The sequence below is a fragment of the Wyeomyia smithii genome, chromosome 2, assembly GCF_029784165.1.
Source record: "Wyeomyia smithii strain HCP4-BCI-WySm-NY-G18 chromosome 2, ASM2978416v1, whole genome shotgun sequence".
Taxonomy (NCBI): Eukaryota; Metazoa; Arthropoda; class Insecta; order Diptera; family Culicidae; genus Wyeomyia; species Wyeomyia smithii.
This window is the reverse complement of record NC_073695.1, coordinates 244,678,179-244,691,824: the sequence shown is the minus strand read 5'-3', so window position 1 is coordinate 244,691,824 and position 13,646 is coordinate 244,678,179. Positions and strand designations below refer to the sequence as shown.

General features: G+C 39.2%; 1 protein-coding gene across 4 annotated transcripts in view; it reads left to right on the top strand.

The window, feature by feature from the left end:
- Positions 1 to 1,392: 1,392 nt before the first annotated feature.
- Positions 1,393 to 13,646, top strand: part of LOC129725249 (putative uncharacterized protein DDB_G0277255) — a 331,367-nt gene continuing 319,113 nt past the window's right edge. The window contains exon 1 of one of the 4 annotated variants that reach the window (XM_055680840.1): positions 1,393 to 2,705. The gene's annotated coding sequence lies outside the window, so the exon portion shown is untranslated. The remainder of the gene's footprint in view (positions 2,706 to 13,646) is intronic. The other 3 variants (XM_055680838.1, XM_055680837.1, XM_055680839.1) reach the window with 3 other exon arrangements.

Genomic DNA, 13,646 nt, shown 5'->3' with positions numbered 1-13,646 from the left:
ATTGGAATTGGGATTAAAATAGGATTTGGATTTTACATGAGTTTGGAATTGAGATTGAGATAAGGATTGGAATTGAAATTGGAATTAGGATTGAAATTAGGAATAGGTTTGAAACAGGAATTGTAAATGAAATAAGAATAGGAATTTTAGTTGAAGTTAGAATTAGAATTGGAGTTGAAACTAGAAATCGAATGGATTGGGTTTGGAATTGGAATGATTATTATCATTTGGAATTAGAATAGGAATTAAAATTGGTCACAAATTCTGATCCCGGATTAAGCACTGTGAATTTAGGCAAGAATCATAATTGAGATTTGAATTGGAATTTGTAAATTAGGTGAAGTAAATCAAGAAGTTTGCTCCAATTTTTTACTAGGGTTGTTTGAACATATTTCAATTCTAATTCAGACTTTATTGGGTAAAGAAATCATTATAATTGAAAGATCATTAATTTAGCTTAGCTTAAATGTAGAAGCTCTAAGTCGATTAGGTTTGTAATCTAAAATTTGCATTAGGTTTGGGAATGAAAATGTTAAAACAATAGAATATAGATTCAAAAAGATGCCGAATTTCATTATAGATTATTCTTTGGACATAATTTTTATTCAGATCTTATTCTTCCTCTCGGATAGAATTAAGTTTTCTTCTTAATTATGAGGGCTGAAATCGGTTACCACTATTAGATATCTCATTTAACCTTTATGGCGCTTCCGTTGCATTACTTATCAGACACTAAAACAGTAACGTTCAGAACCGGCAACCCTGGAAGCCCTAAGTTCATCAAGGCGCTCCTTCCGTGCAGCATAGCGGCACATATGAACGCACACCTAATCTAGTAGGCCCACTGGACGAAGATGCCCAGCTGCCTGCTGGGACGAAAATCCGTCGGTTTGGCCTACTGTACATACCTGCTACCCTATGCACTAATGCCTCCCAATCTACAGGCCGTCACCCCACGGAAAGAAAAAGAAGGGTAAGGACGAAAGGGTCGTGTGGCTACCGGTCGTGTATTTTCGTATTTTCAAGTTAATTTATATAAAATGCTGGTCCACCCATCATCCACCCACCACCAAGTTAGTGTACACCGACGGTAGCTTCCAGCGTACCGGTGCGCGGCCCGAGAGAAAGGATTGAACATTAAATTGTGCATCCGATTTGAGCACACGAATGAGTAAGCAGAGTGCATTAACGCATACACGCATGCACAAGGCATAAACCCGCAAGCTGGCGGGAGAGTGAGCGCGACTCACAGATGCGAGAGCGTGTGCATTATTACAACTACAGTGACGGCGCCGAGACGTGCAATTATAGGGGCATCCTCCGCGACGCCAGGCAATGAGGGTTGTTATTGCTGAGTTGTCTGTGCAACTCGCACTGAGCAGAGCAGAGCAGAGCAGAGCGTGTGTTTTATTCGCATTTTATTATGTATTATTATTATAAAATGACTAATACAAGAGTAGAGTGTGGAGAGCGGCATATTATTAGCGGCGGTGGTGGCCGCTGTTGCAGCACATACACCGAAAATGACGATGCGATCGAGAATAATAATCAAGCAGCAGGCGTCGTCGGTGGCAGCGATGGCGGTGGCGCGCGAAGTAGGCCAGGGAGACACATGTGGACTGCCGTACTGAACGGGGTTTTTCGGAACGTGCTGGAGAAGCATAATAACACTTAGCAGTCAGTTAACGACGCTAGGTCAGCGCTAACGGATGTGTCCTGGTGCTGTGTAATAAAGGCGAAGGTGGCATCATTGGACTCCTATTTTGTGTGCATGGGGCGGTTTTAATGTGGCTAATGTAACAAACAGGCACCCGTATTTGTTGTGTGTACACCGAAGATCGCCGCCGTCGCCGCCTCCGTTGCCGCCGTCGTCGTCGTTGTCGTCGTCGTCATCGTCGTAGTTGCCGTCGCCCGTCGTCGTCACTGTTGGCGCCGACAGTGAGTCGAGTGTGTATCGAGAAAGTGCATGCAAGCGAAGGATATAGCAGGACGAGAAACATGTGACCATCCATAATCATATGTGTCGTGACACACACCTTCTACTTTGCTGGCCAGCGAAGTCCCTCCTGAACTTTGGCGACGGAAAGTGCCGCAAATTATTATAACTGTTTGAGAACGGGCTGCGGAATCGCGCCCTGACCCGGTTGGACTAGGATAGCAAACCTGCTACGTGCAGAAGAAAAAACCAAATGCAGTGCTATCGTTAATTACCGATAATGAGATAAAAGCGCAAACCGAGTGCCGAAGTATCCGGGATCTCCCCCGGGCCGATGACAAATGGTAGTTCCCGAACAATAGCGTGCCCGTGTGAGCAGTGAATTTATGGTGGAATCGGACGTGCCTCGATTTCGCTAATTAGTGTTGATTTTGAATTAAAACGTGTGTCTTGTCCATTGGAGAAACGTGTGACACGATCGCAGCAATTTGTGACTATAGTGCAACAGAACAAACTTCACCTGACGGAGGAAAATTTGCGCCCAAAACTCCGTACAAACAGAAGTGAGTGTGATTTGAAGTGAGAAACTAACTGCGAGTGTCGTGTGGGAAGACCAAACATAATTATCCGCAGAAATTGACAGCAAAAGTGCAAGTGTGGCTAACTTTGCTTGAGCTTGAGTGATAATTTGCTGAGACAAGAATTAGGCAAATAAGGTGTTGTGTGTCAGCGGGTGTAACTTGAGACGAATTCCTGAACGCGACCTGAGGTGAGTTTTGCACTGTGCAGTTAAGTTAATACAGAAATCTGCCATTTGCCGTCGGAGTTATGTTTTTTTTGCCGCCGCGGCACCGGTTGAATATCATGCTGTCCAATGTCAACCCACCGCCTGTGCGATTATTTATCAACACACGAAAATTCTGACGTTTTGTATAATAAATATATATAGGTACCTAAATATATATTTTCCGGGCGCTCACGTGCTTTATGCTTCAGCATGGTGCGTTTTTTCTTTTTTCTGTTTTGGGTACTACCAGTGGAGGGGTGTTTGGGGTTTGGATCCCACCGAGAGCGCGCTGCTGTTGTTTTGGAGCCTTTGCCACACACCACGCGGCCCGAAGAGCGAGCGAGCGAGCGAAAGAACGAACGAACGAACGAATGAACGGCGTGAGCATGACGACGATCCACAACATTTAAGGAAGAGCGAATAAACGCGAAAAGAACCAGAAAGCATAGACTGACAGACGGACTAACAGACAGACCGACAGGCGGTCCCAGTATATAAAACATCAAATTTTTGCGTGTTTGTATGTTTTATTTTTCACCTCCATTTTCCGAGTGGCGTTCGGTTGCTTCGCAGTAGGCGAGGACGACTCCTTAGCTTTCGCTTTGCGATCTTTCTTCCCTTTCGCCACGATAAGTAGGTGGTTCAAGGAAAGGTGACAGATCTGCTGAGATATGGGCAAACGGTTACTTTGATGTCGTTCGCTTTATTCGATTAAATGACCACAACAGCTAATTCTGTTTGCGCAAACTGGCTGTGGATAATTTTTCAGCTAACCGTCGGCACCCCGATAGCATGTTGGCGGTTTTTCATCCGTTCCGACTTCCGACGGGAGAGTGGATTGTTTTTTTTTAATGTCAAAAAGGCTTTCCTTTTTCTTTTTGCTGTAAAACTTTGTGTGATATTAGTATAATTATTTGGTATAGAAAATGATTATGGACAAAAAAGATAAACAACAGGTTGTACCTTCATTGATCATTTTTAAGATTTGCGCACACATTAGGATAGCGAATACAAATGGTAACTTAAAGTTGACAGATAGTAAGGAAAATTGTATACCAAAATTTCTCAGAAAAAAATTTGATGCTTTAGTTGACACCCATGAGCCCATATATAGTTTAACTAACAGGTTAAATGATAAAGAAAGAGGGGATTTAACAAGTGCTATCACTCCAATCGAGTTTAAACGAGTACTAGAGATAAGTTCAAAGAAAAAATCTCCTGGCCCAGATAGCCCAACTTATGAATTTTATATGAAGAAGTTCGACGTGATAAAATAGGATTTATTGCAGATATTTCATTCATCTTTATCGAGAATCTTCTGTCCAACAAAAAGTTTCGCACATGGATTATCGTCCAATTTCTTTGCCAAAGAGTGATTATAAGTTATTTATAAACACATTGGCAGAAAGAGTACCGATACATCTGGAAAATTGCTGTCTACTGGACAAACAGCATGCTTGAAAAATAAATCTTTTGTGGACTTGAAAGATTTTTGGAAAATTCTCACTAAATCTTGCGAAAATAAACGGTTCAAAGGATGTATTAATCGTCCTGAGCGAGACTTTTGGTTGGGTAGATCATAACTATTTGTGGAAATTTTTCAATAAATTTGGATTCCCACAATCCTTCATAGATTGTTATGTATTATTACGACTGGTATTAGTTATACGGATAGGATCTAGCTTTCTCAGTCTTTTTGAAGATATTTTACAACAATCTGTATAAATTACCTGACGTTTCGGCCGTTTGGGTGGCCTTTTTCAAGGGAAGCTGTATAGGATAGCAAAAGTTGTACATGTGCCATAAGGTAAATTTTTCAGGAGACGCGATGGACGGCAAAACTCGAATAGTAAATTATTTTCAACATTTTTTCCAACATAACTGCAACTTCCAACCATTGCTGGAAAGGTTTCAAAAGACGGTACATGAAAGCACAACGAGTTCTGGTTGAGAAACTTACACGAACTTCAATGGAAAAAATCACAAGAAGGTTGTATGCAAAGCCACGACCGCAAGGTTGAAGTAGAATACTTTTACAAGAAAGATAACCCGGCTGCTTGCGTGTCAGTTGGCAGTATTGTAATTTCTTTTTGTCTGATATTTTGAATGAAGTTCATTGAATATTTTTAAATTTTGTGCAAATGAGACGTTGAAGTGCTGCCGAATTGCAATATGCACATTTAATACGACATCATTAAACGGGAACGGAACAAAGGCTACGGTTATGCTGAACGCGAATGCCGGCGCGATGCGATTCGCCTTGCCGTGGTGAAATGTACAGCTCTTTTTAAGGCGAAGTAGAGCTATACATTTCAACAGATTTCGTCTTGCCGAATCGCATCGCGCCGTTATTTGCGTTCTGCATGACCGTAGCCAAACACTAAGCGACGCAAACACGTAATAATAATCAGAGTATGCATGTAGATGAAGATAATTAACTTTGGATTATAGCGCAAAACGAGAAAATATTAACTCTTCAAATAATCATTTGTGTTCTTCAAATTTCAGTTGTTCAATTTAATATCCGATGAAATGTTTGTTTATTATCTGATGAAGCACTTATATAGGCCAAATGATGCATTCCCAATTTACTAGGTCCATAACTCTGCCGACCGTGCTTGGGAAAGCGCGGTATAACGACCAATCAGAGGTCGAATTTTGTGTTTTGACAAGGCTTAAGAGTTTTCAATAGTACAATAGTTCGAATGATAAAATTGCAATTTCATGCATTTGGTAGGAATCTTAGAAAATTTTCTAATCGATTGCTGCAAAAACGAAGGAAATCCATCGAAAACTAACCGATTTATTAGCATTTGAATTTTTTCTCACTTTTTTCAGTTTTAGATTTTCATTTCAAATCCCTATGTAGCCGAACTTCCTGAGAGAAGTATTCTAATTCAAAATTAAATCTTCATTAATTCATTGGTGTCCTTATAAGGACAATTGTTCAATTTATCATAGGATGTAGTGTTTATCTTACATCTCTGTGTTACCTTGATAGTGAGGACTAAGGCGCACGGTCAACACAGTGAGAAAGGTGTTTTCACATTGAAAACTAGACACGGCTTGTTGGCAAATGCATCTACCGCTAATACCACCGCTATCATACGAAAGCGCATCGTTTCATGTGGGGAATATCAACAACGAAAAATGACGCGCGTCTAAGCATAACCCGAACTGTTTCGCCGTGCTGCTCCCATTTACCTTTACATCGGCCTCAGGGAAGTACCGGCTGCATCTGCATCTACCGCTGAGGCTGTCACTGTCTACTATGGCCGAGGCCTTAGAGAAAGTTGCCGGCTGATGTATTCACTTCATGCAAGCCTGCTGCTGATGCTTCCCGCTACCACGCTGAAACAGCATTTTAGTGAAGGGAGTGTCGTTGCATCAGCTGACCCTGCTACTATCGATGCTGATATACCCGCTGCAACAGCTATGCTATGCATAGCCATGCCACAGTTGTGGCCGCTATACGCTGGCCCAACTGCTGAGCAACTGCAACGCTATCCGCAACCATGCCACAGTTGTGGCCGCTATCCGCTATCGATGGTACCCACCGCTCGCTTTCGCTGCTGCTAAGGGAGGACTGCTGTCGTCGCTGTTCAGAACTATTATGAGCGGCTTCGACTAAAACAGGCTCTTATATAGGGATGAAAATAGGAATGAATTATTTTACGTACGTGGTGGAATGATATAACTTGAAAAATATGTGTGAATTCATTCCGGCTCAGAGCGATCATTTGATAAGCTCCACCTCTTTTTTCAGTTTCTAAAGTTTTTCCTCAGTTTCGTAGCACGGATGCACAAAAATGATTTCTTGTCGAGTCGGACCGATAGCACTCTCATTGAAGCAACAAAATAACATGTTTTGTGTCGTGTTGTGCAGCTTGGTTGAAGAAAATGTTCCCGTCCCCGTGTCGCATGTAGGCAGATTATTGCGTTCAGTAGACAGTAGATAGTGTATCCAGCGAATAAACACCGATGGTGCTCTCACACACGCAACGGTTTTAACCCGTATCTTATTGCGGTTTGTGACATCAAGCGATTTCGTTTGCTCGCTGTTGCGTGTTGCATCATGTTGCAACTTGGCAGCTGGGAGACGACGAAATTCTGTTTATGCTGATTGATTGAATCGACTACATATTAGCTCTGCATAGTCGAGCTAAGTGCTTTTGTGAATGCGTACTAACAGGGCAGTTTATTATTCAATGTCGGTTATGCTGATCGCAGCCTTTGCGCTGCCCCTACAGTGGGGGGTTTACTAAATAAAGTGAAAGTAAAAATTAGACAACTACAACAGAATTTGATTGCATCCCGCACAGAATGTCTGCTTGTGTTGATGCCAGAAAATTATTAACCTTCAATTATTTTTTTTATTTGCCTTGAAAAAAGCATGTTGCGGTCAAGATCGGTTGCTAATTACAACCTTTGAGCTGCCCTAACATTGGGGGAATTAAGATACACGGACAACATGCACTGTGGAAGCTATTTCACATTCAGTAAATTAGACGGGTGCGACAAATTTGAATTGCTAGGATGCAACACAGAATGCTTGTTTGCGTTGACAAAAATTATTAACTTTCAATGACTTGTTTATTTGCCTTAAAAAAGTCATTTTGATTTCCAAAATTGGATTTCCTGATGGCAATCTTCATTCTGCCCCAACACGGGGGGAATAATGGCTGTCTGGCGACACACGCTGAGAAATACCGCGCTGCTCCTGAGACGTGGTGACCAACCACAGTGCTAGTGCTGCTGCTAAGGAAGGACGACTGCTGTTGTCGCTGTACACACGCTGAGAAAAACCGCGCTGCTCCTGAGACGTGGTGACCAACCACAGAGCTAGTGCTGCTGCTAAGGAAGGACGACTGCTGTTGTCGCTGTCTAGAACTATTATGAGCGGCTTCGGCTGAAACAGGCTCTTATATAGGCCAATTAGCATGTTTTCAATTGCAAGGTATATGATCCTGTCGACCGTGCTTGGGAAGCAAGCATATAACGACCAATCAGAGGTCGAATTTTTCGTTTTGACAAGGCTTGACTATTTTCAATAGTACAATAGTGTGAATGATAAAATTACAATTATCTTATTTTGGGAAGAATCTTAGAAGATTTTCCAATCTATTGCTGCAAGAACGAAGGAAATCCATCGAATACTAACCGATTTATTAGCATTTGAAATTGGACATATATTTCACTTTTTTCGGTTTTAGATTTTCATTTCACATCCCTATGTAGCCGAACTTCCTGAGAGAAGTATTCTACTTCAAAACATGTATCACTTTTGTTCTAAGGGAAACATAATGAAACCAGAAAACGTTGAGAGTAGAAGTGATACATGACCAGTCTGAGTATTATAGCTCGCTTATCTTAGGACAGCAGCAGATTTGTCCGAGTGATTGATGATCTGTTTGTTAAGGAATTCTGTCACTCCGTGGCATTCAATTTAGATCGACTATGGCCAATTCAGAGGAAAACACCCTGGTATCTTTAGGATTGTTATTTGGCCGATAATTACTACACGATGGACCCAGGTGAAGCTGAAAAGTAGGCTCTCTTTTTGAAAAATATTTTTTAATTTGTTTGTTCCCTGATGAAAACGGAGGTTTCGTCGAAAAAACATTTTTAACCTAAGTAATATATTCAGAACGGTTGACTAAAAACGGTAGTGACTGGATCTTCCAAGTAAAGATAAATTATAATAACATCAAACTCTTGTATGGGTGACTATTTTGTAAACATGAATACCTCCACACCAAAAATAAAACAAAAGGTTTTTTTCAAATTGGTCAATAATGGGGGAAAATATTTCAGAAAACTTCATATCAAAGGAGGACCGCTCCACTTTGTTCTGTTTTGTCAACGATATGATCGCCAATGGTTTTAAACACTCTACCTTCAACTTTCGTAATGGTCAAGTAACATGCCAAATATATGAACCATAGGTGGCGAAGGTCGTTTCGAATTGGTGCACTTTTATTATTAACCCTCTAGTGCCCAAATTTAATTCTAAACGGACTTCGATAAAATCACTATAAACCATTAGAAACATTTTTTAAGTATTTATTGAAGCTTTTTGGAACTTCGACTGAAGCCCGCCAAATGGCGGCATTGGGCACTAAAGGGTTAACTTAAGGTATAACGATTTTGAGGAAGAATGATATCGTATAACTTAAGGGGTGCGGAAACGTCTTCATTTGTAATTAAAAAAATAATAAGGGAGACAAGATGGAACATTCAGAAATGTTTTACGAATAATTTGGGAAATAAATTGAGTATAGGTTAATTTGTTTATTGAATTGAGATTATCTTTATACTAAATATGTTTGTAACACAAACATTAGAGTGGGAAATCGTTATATGAAAAAACGAAACTTGATAGCAGAAAGCCAGAACCAAGTTTTTTTTGTTCTATTTGGGGCCCCAAACAATCCTGAATTTATTGGAAGTCGATTAGTTTTATCTCCGCTTGGCGCATTGCATCCATCAGAAGTAACCTCTGAAACAGGTTGTAGATTCTATTAACGCCTGGAATATTAACCTGAATTTGTTTGCTTGGTCTAACTGAGTGTATAAACTCGTTACGACAGATCACTTCTGATGGGAATCCTACTGACTCCGGTACATTGGTATTGTTAGCAGAAAACAAGATTTTCTGCATTTAAATCGACATACTCCTCTTTGAACAGCTATAGCTCTTCTTAGGGATATTCTAGCTCTTCAGTGTCTTCTGCAAAGTTGTTAGGCATCTTAAATACTATACTTTAACATAATGTAGTGCATTATCAGAGCATTATTGAGCTCTCTAGAAAGGTAAATGCAAAAAAGTAGGTTTATATAATTTTCATACAAATTTGAAATGCAATGCGCCAAGCGGAGACAAAACCAATCGACCTCAGGTAAGTTTAAGGTTGTTTGGGACCCCAAAAGGAACTAAAAAAACTTGGTTCTGGAAAATCGATCACTTTTCCCCACCCTAACAAACATATTCTTTAACTTCGGATGCAGGGGAGCTTCACAGCCGCAAAATTACAGAGTTCGCTTTGATACTAACGGGTAGGCGTGGGTTCGAATCTTAGTAGAATCAGGCCATTTGGTTGTCTAGGGACTTTACCATGGGTGTATTCTCAGGCTCTCCACTACATACCCTTCCTCCAAGCTGAATTCTATAGTACTCCTGTTGTTTTTCATCCTAACAAAAATAAATCCCTCTTTTAATGAAACTGGTCTGAGTAACGTACAATAGTTCACAAGGGCATACCTAGTGCTCGAACTGGACAAAAAAAAGCTTTTTAACCATGCCTGCGAATTTTGTTGCCACTAGCAAACATATTTTTTTTAGAAATTTTAATGTGTCTTTCCGTAGGCCAACGTAGAAGTGACAAACCTGGTGAAACAATTTAGCGAAAACACTGTTGGTTTCTGGAAACATCTAAGTTTATTTTTATTTTTACATTGAACTCGGCATGTGTAATAGAGGATTTCTTTCATTGCGGTCTTAACATGGGCTTTGGGTCTAAGTAAGCTGTAAAAAGCTATTACACTGTGCTACAGCGATTTAAAACTTCTGAAGTGACCTAGTGTAGATTGTTGGTCGCATGTAATTTTCTTTAACTCAATCATATATCAATCAATTTTCAATATTTAAGCAGTTTTAGAAAGGGGGCAAACAGAGCTTTCAAAATATATACATATATATTTGTACTAATATCAATAAAGCCTGTTGAGTTATTTGAGTTTGAATCTAATTTTTTATATTTGTGAGAAAAATACCCCAACTACACTAGAATTTTGAAAGTATATTCGATTTCGAATCAAATTAAAGTAGTTTCGTGAAAATCAGTTGATATTTGGCTAAGTTATGTATTTTTTAAGAAAATCAGAATTTTTGGCTTTTATCGCACAATTATTTCACGGCTACAAATGAAGAAAAAATGCAAGATTTTTTGATGTGACTTAGTGTGGGTTGTAGCTTTAGTCAAGTGTTGCTTGCACGTTTACTTGAAGTTTTTTTAAATACCCTAATAAGTTATGGTCAAAACCCATTTTTTTCATCTTAGCTCACATTTTTATGTTTAATTCAGTTATTTTTCAACCGATTTTCAACCGAAAGGCGAAAAATAGAACTTTTGAAACATTACTAAAAAAATTCCTATGAAAATTGTTACGTGTTATTATTTCTCGTGAAATTTCAAGAGAAATTTATCGCTAAAATTTTTTCCAACAGTGATTTGCTGTCGTTGACTTACGGTATTATTCATTTGAATTTATCCGTAATTTTTATATAATTTACCATTACTTATCTTTCTTGTAAATTTTTGTGATTAGAATAGATAATATATATGAAGTTATGTTTTATATGAATGATCCATTTTTGTTATTTTTGAAAGTCATCATTGGAAAGAGATTTGTTTGATGTTCAATTTAGTTTTTTCGCTCCTGTCTTACCTCTAATGTTTCGGCAATCAATATATTTTGTTATCAATCAAACTTTACTTCAAATGATATTTTTAAGATTTTATTATTTCACCCTTCTGTTTTTTTTATCATTATTATTCTATTCATTACTATTTTTCGCATTACTTTTTCTTTTATTTGCATTCAATATTAGAGTATAGTTTGATCGTCTTTTCCGGATTCTGGTTTCTGTTGTTGGGTTTGTTTCTTTTTGTGATGCAGTTATATGATTGAGTAGTTCCCAAAAGTCTCACTTTCAATATTTTTAAACTCTGCACAGATGTTCTTATGGGCTAACGGTATCTTTTTGTGCTGCTATATTTAAGGAATGAAACTGGAAAGCTGAATAATGCTGGCTGTCCTGTCATGAAAAAGTGAAAAACAAAATTTTATAAAAAAAATCAAAACCACAATGGTTTGATTGGTATAAAGCTTTCAGTAAAGTTGTAAACAGTAATTTTGCATTTTAAACCGCAGACCTATGTTGGGGTAGTTTTCGACGCAACCCGGACGAACACATACGATTCGCATAGATTCCCTAGGATTCCTCGCGTTGGAATCGTAAGCGTCAATGAAAAGGAATCCTGAAAAAAGAATCCTCAGGAATTCCATGTTTATGGGACTAGGATTCTTGAATAAGAATCCGAAGACTTCTCATTACACGATTCTCATTCAAGAACCCTAGTCCCATATACAGGGCATTCCTGAGGATTCTTTTTCCAGGATACCTTAAAGAGGATGCCCAATTGCCCACGATTCCGATGTGAGGAATCCTAGGGAATCTATGCGAATCGTATGTTTTCGACCGGATGTATATGATTTATTCTACCCGGGACGTCAACCAGACCAACACACAGGATTCACATAGATTCCCTTGGATTCCTCACATTGGAATCGTGGTCGTCCGTAAAAAGAAATCCTGAATTAAGAATTCTCAGGAATGCCCTGTCTATGGAACTAGGATTCTTGAATGAGTATCGTGTTATGATAATTCTTCGGATACAAAATCTGAGGAATTTTAAGAGTATTTAAAAAGAATTTCACAATAATTGGTTCAAATTCTCCAAAATTACTTTCACAGGCCATTTCTATGGTTTTGGGTGTTTTAGTGATATGCCCTCGAAATGGTTCTTGCGGAACAGATTCTACTGGGGCTTCTGATGAAAACAATTAAATGAATTGAGATCAAATACCACATAGTATAGGTATTTTTGGAGCCGGGATGATGTTCAAAGACCGAGAAACGATTCCTGACGTCAATTTGAGTTCCAAGATGCGACTTCCGGTTTGCATTAGCAACATAGAATGGCCGAATACCACGCAATGTGGACATTTTGAAATCGGGCTGATGATAAATTTGGAATCATTTTTTGGGGGCGTTTTTTTGTTTTTGGAAGGTTTTTCAAAAATGTTGAAAACCTTTAAAAAATTTCGAATAAGATAAGATATAATCATTTTATTTTTGTTGACAGAGGTACCATTAAGTTTTTAGGGTTTTAACTCTCCCTCTCGCTCTTCCAACTAAGCTGTGAGCTTAAATTAAAATCAGTTTTGTTTTTATTCTGATCCATCTATGGCATTACTTTTAGTTGAATTTGAAATTACTTTCCTGCTCTACCTTTTCCTATCATTTTCCAACAATTGCGCTTAATTTTATCATTTTCGTTTTGGCCTTTTGTTCAAATTTTAATTACTTTATTTATTTGAACTAAATTTCGAATAGTTTTCTTTGTTTTATGTTTTCTGAATTTTGTTCACTCTTGGCTACACGCCTGAATTTTTTGTGTTGCCGAAAACGAACTTTTTTTTCAAGTAATTTTCAAGTAACTTATGCAACCTAGGCATTAGATAATGCCACCAATGGACTACCTTTTGGATTAATTGTCGCAAAAGGTGTGGCTTGATTGGTGGCTGTTGAGCTTAAGTTAGTTAGCGGAAAGACGAGAAAACTACGAAATATTATTAAACATAACCGTTCGTTCGCACATGTGCTTGTGTGTTCGCGCATGTGCCAAAATCTAATAGTGTCAAAATCGATCTGGGTTTGTAGTTTGTAGTTTGTTCCAGAGGATTTTTTACATGTATTTAGACGAATTTTTATGTTCTTCTGTTTTTTTTTTTTGTACCTAAGAAGCATTTTTGAGCTGAGCGGGGGCCTAGTGTGGTTGGTAACGTCTCCGCCAACCACGCTCGACGCCTGGGTTCGAATCCCACCGCCGACATAGGTGTCGATGGTTGTGAGGTGGCGTGATCCACTCACAACCAACCCAAACTGGTCTAGATTCAATCCTAGCCGACACCGGGAGATTTTCTGAGGCGAAAAATCTCTGGGATCACGCCTTCCATCGCATGAGGAAGTAAAGCCGTTGGCGCCGGTCCGTTAATAAACGGGTCGTGAGTTAGGGACCTGGGTGTGGAGTCGCCTCCCTGGGCGTCGGTAATTGGCCACAACAGTGGCGGAAATAG